Below are 7688 nucleotides of genomic sequence, written 5' to 3' on the forward strand. Positions count from 1 at the left end.
GTCCCGGGCTCAAATCCCAGACAAGCCCATTATTAGGCTTTGCTTTTAATCTCTTCAGCCTGATTAGGGCAACCAGGATATTTGTGAGAAATTGGGGATAAAATGTGCCAGAGAGAGGCCGGTTAGCTCAGTTGCTTAGAGCGTGGTGCTAATAACGCCAAGGTGGCGGGTTTTCATCCCCGTACGGGCCACTCATTTTCTCTCTGGGACCTTTGCTCTGCTCTTCTCTAAAATGACGGGCGGTCTCCCAGACATGCCTGCTGGCTAAACCATACAAGTATCTGGCCGAAATAGCTCAGTTGGGAGAGCGTTAGACTGAAGATCTAAAGGTCCCTGGTTCAATACCGGGTTTCGGCAGAGGAACCACGTCTGCCTCTTTTAGTCTACCTGATTCCACCTAGCCTCATCGCTATCTGCCTCTCAGACAGCCAGCTAGCAGAGTGTGTTGGTTCCATGGTGTAATGATTATCACTCTGGGCTTTGAATCCAGAAATCTGAGTTCAAATCTCTGTGGAACCTTTTTAGGTTCTTTGCTGAAGGGAGGGAAAAAACAGAGGTGATGCGCAACTGCTGACGTGGCGGTGAAATTGGCACTCTCAAACCGAGTCGGAATTGGGGAAACATGGGCTTAAAAAGCAAAGGCTTCATTTGCTCCTTGCTATCGTGCTTCTGGACTCAATGACTTAAATCCTTGCTATCGTGCTTCTGGACTCAATGACTTAAATCTCTGCTGCTCATGGGAAAAGTTGACACACGCCAAGGTTCCATCGTGTAATGGTTAGCACTCTGGGCTCTGAATCCAGCGATCCGAGTTCAAATCTCGGTGGGACCTGCTTTTGCCAGGAATGTGTGCAGTACCTCGTTCGAAAAAACTTTTTCGGCAGCACTGAGCCGCAAGAGCTCATCTAGGTAGTGCCCCTTGAAGTGGGGCGTAAAAAGGATGGACAGCACTGGAGAATGCAGGCATCGATCCCACTACCTCTCGCTTGCGCCTACTGCTTCCTACCGATTGAGCCAAAGTAAGCCCAAAGTAAGCCCACGTGAGCCAATTGTGTTTCTCTGCTGTGGCTTACTTTTGACCAATCTTGTTCTCTCCTGTGGCTTACTTTTGACCAATCGCCTTTCTCTCCTGTGGCTTACTTTTGACCAATCGCGTTTCTCTCCTGGCTCTGCTCCTGTGGCTTACTTTTGACCAATCGGCGACCGCTGTTATTATCGTCATCTTTGCAATCTTTGCAACAGGTAAGTCTATTCTTCACGACTGTATAATCGATCATTATTTATTCATAAACAGTGTTTGTTTTTAGACAATTAAACATGGCAATAAAGCCAGCTAGCGTGTAATAGCACACGTTTTCTTCTGTACATGTGAACCTGCAACTTTACCATGATATACAGTAAAAAAAATTGTCACTACTGTCAAGATAATTAGCCGACCGCTAATTAAGCTATATCCTCCTTAAACCATTTTTTTGTTGTTGTTAATTTAGTATTTTTTGTGTCATTCATTACATTATTTTGAGCACAAGAAGATTTTTACTAAAACCTTTAAAAAAAAAAGTTTAATTCATATATGTTATACTATACTATGTTATACACCAGTATACATATTTATGTTATCTTTTTAAATACTATGTTATACATATTTAAAAAGACATGAATAGGCAAAAACAAGTGTTTTTTTGTTTCAACAAATGATTCTCAACTATGTTATAAAAGATATACCAAAACGATTTGATATACCATTTTAAGTTTTAGATCTGTTTGATGATCATATTATTATGAATTGTCATAAACGCCTTTATGTTATATTTGGTGTTTCTTAGTAATCTCTGCCACAAAAGCTAAACAAAACAAAACGATTTAAGCATGGCATGATACCAGCAAGATTGTACCAAGAAGTGTTATTTATTTTCTTATTAATTAGTTCATCACACTATTTACAATTTGTACACAAGGCAATTCAAAGTGATTCACAGTTGTATAAAAAACAATAATGCTTATGCTCATAATAATAATAATCATTAATTATTATAATATTATAATAATTAATTACATAAAAAAAATGCTGTAGTAAAATACTTTCAGTTGGAATATGACAGCTATGTAACGTTCTGTTTATGCCTGTGTCCTTTCAGATTATGTATGCATACCCGGTTTTACGAAGAACCTCTGAGGGTCGACTCCTTATGGGGCCAACTGAGGAGGCCAATAGGAGGAAGATCGTGTTGGCAGGGAGGGCCAGGTGTAAAGAGGAGGTCCTGGCTGAGGCCACTGCCTTTGTGAGGCAGAATGGAGGGAATCCTGGAGACCAGTTCCTGGTTCTGGCTCACTGCAAGATCCAGTTTGGGAAACACCAGGGTCAGAGGTTCCTGTGGCTGCTGAAGAACTCACTGTGGTATGCCTGCTATCTGGTCAGCAGCATTTTGGGGGAGGAGGAGAGGGACAACCCGCTGTCGGACAACAAACACCTGTTCCTCAGATACACCTCGCAGATCAGGGAGGTAGGCGAGGCTGTAGAGGTGTATCAGAAAAAAACAGGCCATGCTGCAGGAGGCCCAGAGGACAGGAGACTCTTGGTGTCTGATGGTGGAGTTTGGGGATTTTAAGGGTAGGTCAATAATGGAGGTGTATGAGGACCCAAGCAAGGAGGCCCAGGCTCTCATCACCTACCTGAAGAAGGCAAAGGCCGGGCCTAACACCAATATGGACCTTTTCAAAGCATACGTGCTGAAGAGGCAGGCTCCAGCCCACGTGCCCACCGCCACTGTGCCCACTGCATCTGTCCTCACTGCTGCTGTGCCCACTGCCACTGTGTCTGTTCCTCCTCCACCTACTGCCACTAAGAACAGCCCACTGCTGGCGACCAATGTGAAGGCCCTGTTGGCGCGGGGGAAGCAATTATTTGCTTCACAGCTGGCACAAAAGATTTTGTCTCCAGCCATACCCTGTAAGTGGGTAAGTTTTTTCTTTTTTCTCCAGCCACTGCAGGCTCGAGAGGCCCTGCTCCTGCCCCGGCTCGTGCTACTGCCCCTGCTCCTGCCCCTTATCCTGCTCCTCCAGCATTGTGGACCCCTGGCCAGGTGTCCCAGTCGCCTGCAGAGCTTCCTGTCCACTGGAAAGAGCATCTCCCATCTTTCCAGCAAGGCTTTCAACCCCTGTCCTTTTGCACCAGGACCATCCTCACTACAGCCACCCACAGGACTGCAGCGCCCTGCCCAGCCTCCTCTGCAGTCTCCTCCTCTGCACCCTGCCCAGCCTCCTCTGCAGTCTCCTCCTGTGCACCCTGCCCAGCCTCCTCTGCAGTCTCCTCCTCTGCGCCCTGCCCAGCCTCCTCTGCAGTCTCCTCCTCTGCGCCCTGCTCAGCCTCCTCTGCAGTCTCCTCCACAGCCTTCTGTCCAGCCAAGTGCTGCCTCTGCTCCTGCAACATCAACTGGGTCCAGTGTTGCAGACCAGGCTCCTGTAAGTAAGCTTCTCATTATTTGTGTGCAGGTCCTGCAGCGTGATTTCCAATGACCACAAAAAAAGAGGCCCCATTTCCTCTGTGCTGGAAACTTTGCACCGGCTACCTTTTAATTGTTGATTTAATCAGAAAATTGCGCTTTAAGCCATGGAAGCTGAAATGTTTGCGGCCCGACAGCAGCATGGAGGATGTATGTTTTGGCTCGTTGGTCCAGGGGTATGATTCTTGCTTAGGGTGCGAGAGGTCCCGGGTTCAAATCCCGGACGAGCCCATTATTAGGCTTTGCTTTTAATCTCTTCAGCCTGATTAGGGCAACCAGGATATTTCTGAGCAATTGGGGATAAAATGTGCCAGAGAGAGGCCGGTTAGCTCAGTTGGTTAGAGCGTGGTGCTAATAACACCAAGGTCGCGGGTTCGATCCCTTTACGGGCCTCTCTGTGACCTTCGTTCTGCTCTTCTCGAAAATGACGGGCGGTCTCCCATACATCCATGCTGGCTGAACCACACAAGTACCTGGCCAAAATAGCTCAGTTGGGAGAGCGTTAGACTGAAGATCTAAAGGTCCCTGGTTCAATCCTGGTTTCGGCAGAGGAACAACCTCCGCCTCTTTTACTCTACCTTATTCCACCTCTCAGACAGCCAGTTAGCAGGGTGTTTTGGTTTCATGGTGTAATGGTTAGCACTCTGGGCTTTGAATCCAGCGATCCGAGTTCAAATCTCGGTGGAACCTTTTTAGGATCTTTGCGGAAGGGAGGGGAAAAACAGAGGTGATGCGCAACTGCTGACGTGGCGGTGAAATTGGCACTCTCAAACCGAGTCGGAATTGGGGAAACATGGGCTTAAAAGGCAAAGGCTTCTTTTGCTCCTTGCTATCGCGCTTCTGGACTGAATGACTTAAATCTCTGCACCTCATGGGAAAAGTTGACACACGCCGAGGTTCCATGGTGTAAGGGTTAGCACTCTGGGCTCTGAATCCAGTGATCCGAATTCAAATCTCGGTGGGACCTTCATTTGCCAGGCTAAACAGCACGAGTATCTGGCCGAAATAGCTCAGTTGGGAGAGTGTTAGACTGAAGATCTAAAGGTCCCTGGTTCAATCTCGGGTTTCGGCAGAGGAACCACGCCCGCCTCCTTTAGGCTACCTGATTCCACCTAGCCTCATCGCTATCTGCCTCTCAGACAGACAGCTGGGAGGGTGTGTTGGTTCCATGGTGTAATGGTTAGCACTCCGGGCTTTGAATCCAGCGATCCGAGTTCAAATCTCAGTAGAACATTTTTTAGGTTCTTCGCGGAAGGGAGGGAAAAAACAGAGGTGATGCGCAACTGCTGACGTGGCGGTGAAATTGGCACTCTCAAACCGAGTCGGAATTGGGGAAACATAGGGTGCTTCTCAATATCCCTCCTCGTCTCCTCGTTCCTCTGTCCTCCATCCTATGACCCGGAAACCGATCGAGCTCAGCCATCTTGAAGGACATCTCAATTCTCTAATTGCACCGCGAGGAGGCGAGGATCGAGGAGTGAGGAGGCTTTCAGAGGAGTCATGAGCGAGGATACACAGGTGTATCCTATGCGGAAGTGTTTTATTGACTAAACGTGACGCACGTATACATTCTCCTCCCCCTTCACATCGGTCACAATCTGTTTTAAAGTGTACTTTACCTTTGCAGTTTATATAAACCACACATTACACATATTTCAACAGGGTATCTTGCTTTATTATTATTTATTATGAATTTCTTAAATAAACAAACTGCAACAACATGAGGGCAGATCCTTTGAGCGCTGCTGATGACGCTATGAAGTGACGCTCGAGTGATCAAGTATTCCAATGTATAAAAAAGCTTTCATTCGATTCCTCCATCCTCATTTTTGTCATTCATTACATTATTTTGAGCACAAGAAGATTTTTACTAAAACCTTTTAAAAAAAAAGTTTAATTCATATATGTTATACTATACTATGTTATACACCAGTATACATATTTATGTTATCTTTTTAAATACTATGTTTTACATATTTAAAAATACATGAATAGGCAAAAACAAGTGTTTTTTTGTTTCAACAAATGACTCTCAACTATGTTATAAAAGATATACCAAAACGATTTGATATACCATTTTAAGTTTTAGATCTGTTTGATGATCATATTATTATGAATTGTCATAAACGCCTTTATGTAATATTTGGTGTTTCTTAGTAATCTCTGCCACAAAAGCTAAACAAAACAAAACGATTTAAGCATGGCATGATACCAGCAAGATTGTACCAAGAAGTGTTATTTATTTTCTTATTAATAAGTTCATCACACTATTTACAATTTGTACACAAGGCAATTCAAAGTGATTCACAGTTGTATAAAAAACAATAATGCTTATGCTCATAATAATAATAATAATATTCATTAATTATTATAATATTATAATAATTAATTACATAAAAAACAAATGCTGTAGCAAAATACTTTCAGTTGGAATATGACAGCTATGTAACGTTCTGTTTATGCCTGTGTCCTTTCAGATTATGTATGCATACCCGGTTTTACGAAGAACCTCTGAGGGTCGACTCCTTATGGGGCCAACTGAGGAGGCCAATAGGAGGAAGATCGTGTTGGCAGGGAGGGCCAGGTGTAAGGAGGAGGTCCTGGCTGAGGCCACTGCCTATTTGAGGCAGAATGGAGGGAATCCTGGAGACCAGTTCCTGGTTCTGGCTCACTGCAAGATCCAGTTTGGGAAACACCAGGGTCAGAGGTTCCTGTGGCTGCTGGAGAACTCACTGGGGTATGCCTGCTATCTGGTCAGCAGCGTTTTGGGGGAGGAGGAGAGGGATAACCCGCTGTCGGACAACAAACACCTGTTCCTCAGATACACCTCGCAGATCAGGGAGGTAGGCGAGGCTGTAGAGGTGTATCAGAAAAAAACAGGTCATGCTGCAGGAGGCCCAGAGGACAGGAGACTCTGGATGTCTGATGGTGGAGTTTGGGGATTTTAAGGGTAGGTCAATGAAGGAGGTGTATGAGGACCCAAGCAAGGAGGCCCAGGCTCTCATCACCTACCTGAAGAAGGCAAAGGCCAGGCCTAACACCAATATGGCCCTTTTCAAAGCATACGTGCTGAAGAGGCAGGCTCTAGCCCACGTGCCCACCACCACTGTGCCCACTGCATCTGTCCTCACTGCTGCTGTGCCCACTGCCACTGTGACTGTTCCTCCTCCACCTACTGCCACTAAGAACAGGCCACTGCTGGCGACCAATGTGAACCGTTGGCGCGGGGGAAGCATTTATTTGCTTCACAGCAAATAAATTTGCTTCACTGCTTTTGCCAGGAATGTGTGCAGTACCTCGTTCAAAAAAACTTTTTCGACAGCAGTGAGCCGCAAGAGCTCATCTAGGTAGTGCCCCTTGAAGGGGGGCGTAAAAAGGATGGACAGCACTGGAGAATGCAGGCATCGATCCCGCTACCTCTCACATGCTAAGCGAGCGCTCTACCATTTGAGCTAACTCCCCTCCATGATGGAGAAGAGGTGTCCATCGCTCTCAAAGACAAAGACGAGGCGCGATCCCTAGCACGTGTGCAGGTGCTGCAGCGTGATTTCCAATGACCACAAAAAAACAGGCCGCATTTCCTCTGTGCTTGCAACTTTGCACTGGCTACCTTTTAATTGTAGATTTAATCAAAAAATTGCGTTTTGACTCCAGCGATCCGAGTTCAAATCTCGGTGGAACCTTTTTAGGTTCTTTGTGGAAGGTAGGGAAAAAACAGAGGTGATGCGCAACTGCTGACGTGGCGGTGAAATTGGAACTCTCAAACCGAGTCGGAATCGGGGAAACATGGGCTTAAAAGCAAAGGCTTCATTTGCTCCTTGCTATCGTGCTTCTGGACTCAATGACTTAAATCTCTGGTGCTCATGGGAAAAGTTGACACACGCCAAGGTTCCATGGTGTAATGGTTAGCACTCTTGGCTCTGAATCCAGCGATCCGAGTTCAAATCTCGGTGGGACCTGCTTTTCCAGGAATGTGTGCAGTACCTCGTTCAAAAAAACTTTTTCGGCAGCACTGAGCCGCAAGAGCTCATCTAGGTAGTGCCCCTTGAAGGGGGGGCGTAAAAAGGATGGACAGCCCTGGAGAATGCAGGCATCGATCCCGCTACCTCTCGCATGCTAAGCAAGCGCTCTACCATTTGAGCTAATTTACCATTTGAGGCCGAAGAGCTCTCACAGGAGGAGGGG

At 46.2% G+C, this 7688-nt stretch overlaps 7 non-coding genes across 7 annotated transcripts; all 7 read left to right on the forward strand.

Moving 5' to 3' along the window:
* Positions 1 to 284: 284 nt before the first annotated feature.
* On the forward strand, positions 285 to 357 carry trnaf-gaa (transfer RNA phenylalanine (anticodon GAA)). The gene has a single exon. It is a non-coding gene; the product is annotated as a tRNA-Phe (tRNA).
* Positions 358 to 760: 403 nt separating this feature from the next.
* trnaq-cug (transfer RNA glutamine (anticodon CUG)) lies at positions 761 to 832 on the forward strand. The gene has a single exon. It is a non-coding gene; the product is annotated as a tRNA-Gln (tRNA).
* Positions 833 to 3662: 2830 nt separating this feature from the next.
* On the forward strand, positions 3663 to 3734 carry trnap-agg (transfer RNA proline (anticodon AGG)). Its single transcript has one exon. It is a non-coding gene; the product is annotated as a tRNA-Pro (tRNA).
* An 88-nt stretch (positions 3735 to 3822) lies between these two features.
* Positions 3823 to 3896, forward strand: trnai-aau (transfer RNA isoleucine (anticodon AAU)). Its single transcript has one exon. It is a non-coding gene; the product is annotated as a tRNA-Ile (tRNA).
* Positions 3897 to 4121: 225 nt separating this feature from the next.
* On the forward strand, positions 4122 to 4193 carry trnaq-uug (transfer RNA glutamine (anticodon UUG)). The gene has a single exon. It is a non-coding gene; the product is annotated as a tRNA-Gln (tRNA).
* A 309-nt stretch (positions 4194 to 4502) lies between these two features.
* On the forward strand, positions 4503 to 4575 carry trnaf-gaa (transfer RNA phenylalanine (anticodon GAA)). The gene has a single exon. It is a non-coding gene; the product is annotated as a tRNA-Phe (tRNA).
* A 2815-nt stretch (positions 4576 to 7390) lies between these two features.
* Positions 7391 to 7462, forward strand: trnaq-cug (transfer RNA glutamine (anticodon CUG)). Its single transcript has one exon. It is a non-coding gene; the product is annotated as a tRNA-Gln (tRNA).
* Positions 7463 to 7688: the final 226 nt, after the last annotated feature.

This window comes from Siphateles boraxobius, unplaced genomic scaffold (assembly GCF_051911475.1).
Source record: "Siphateles boraxobius isolate OS27281-9 unplaced genomic scaffold, OSU_SipBor_1 19, whole genome shotgun sequence".
NCBI classification, from domain to species: Eukaryota; Metazoa; Chordata; class Actinopteri; order Cypriniformes; family Leuciscidae; genus Siphateles; species Siphateles boraxobius.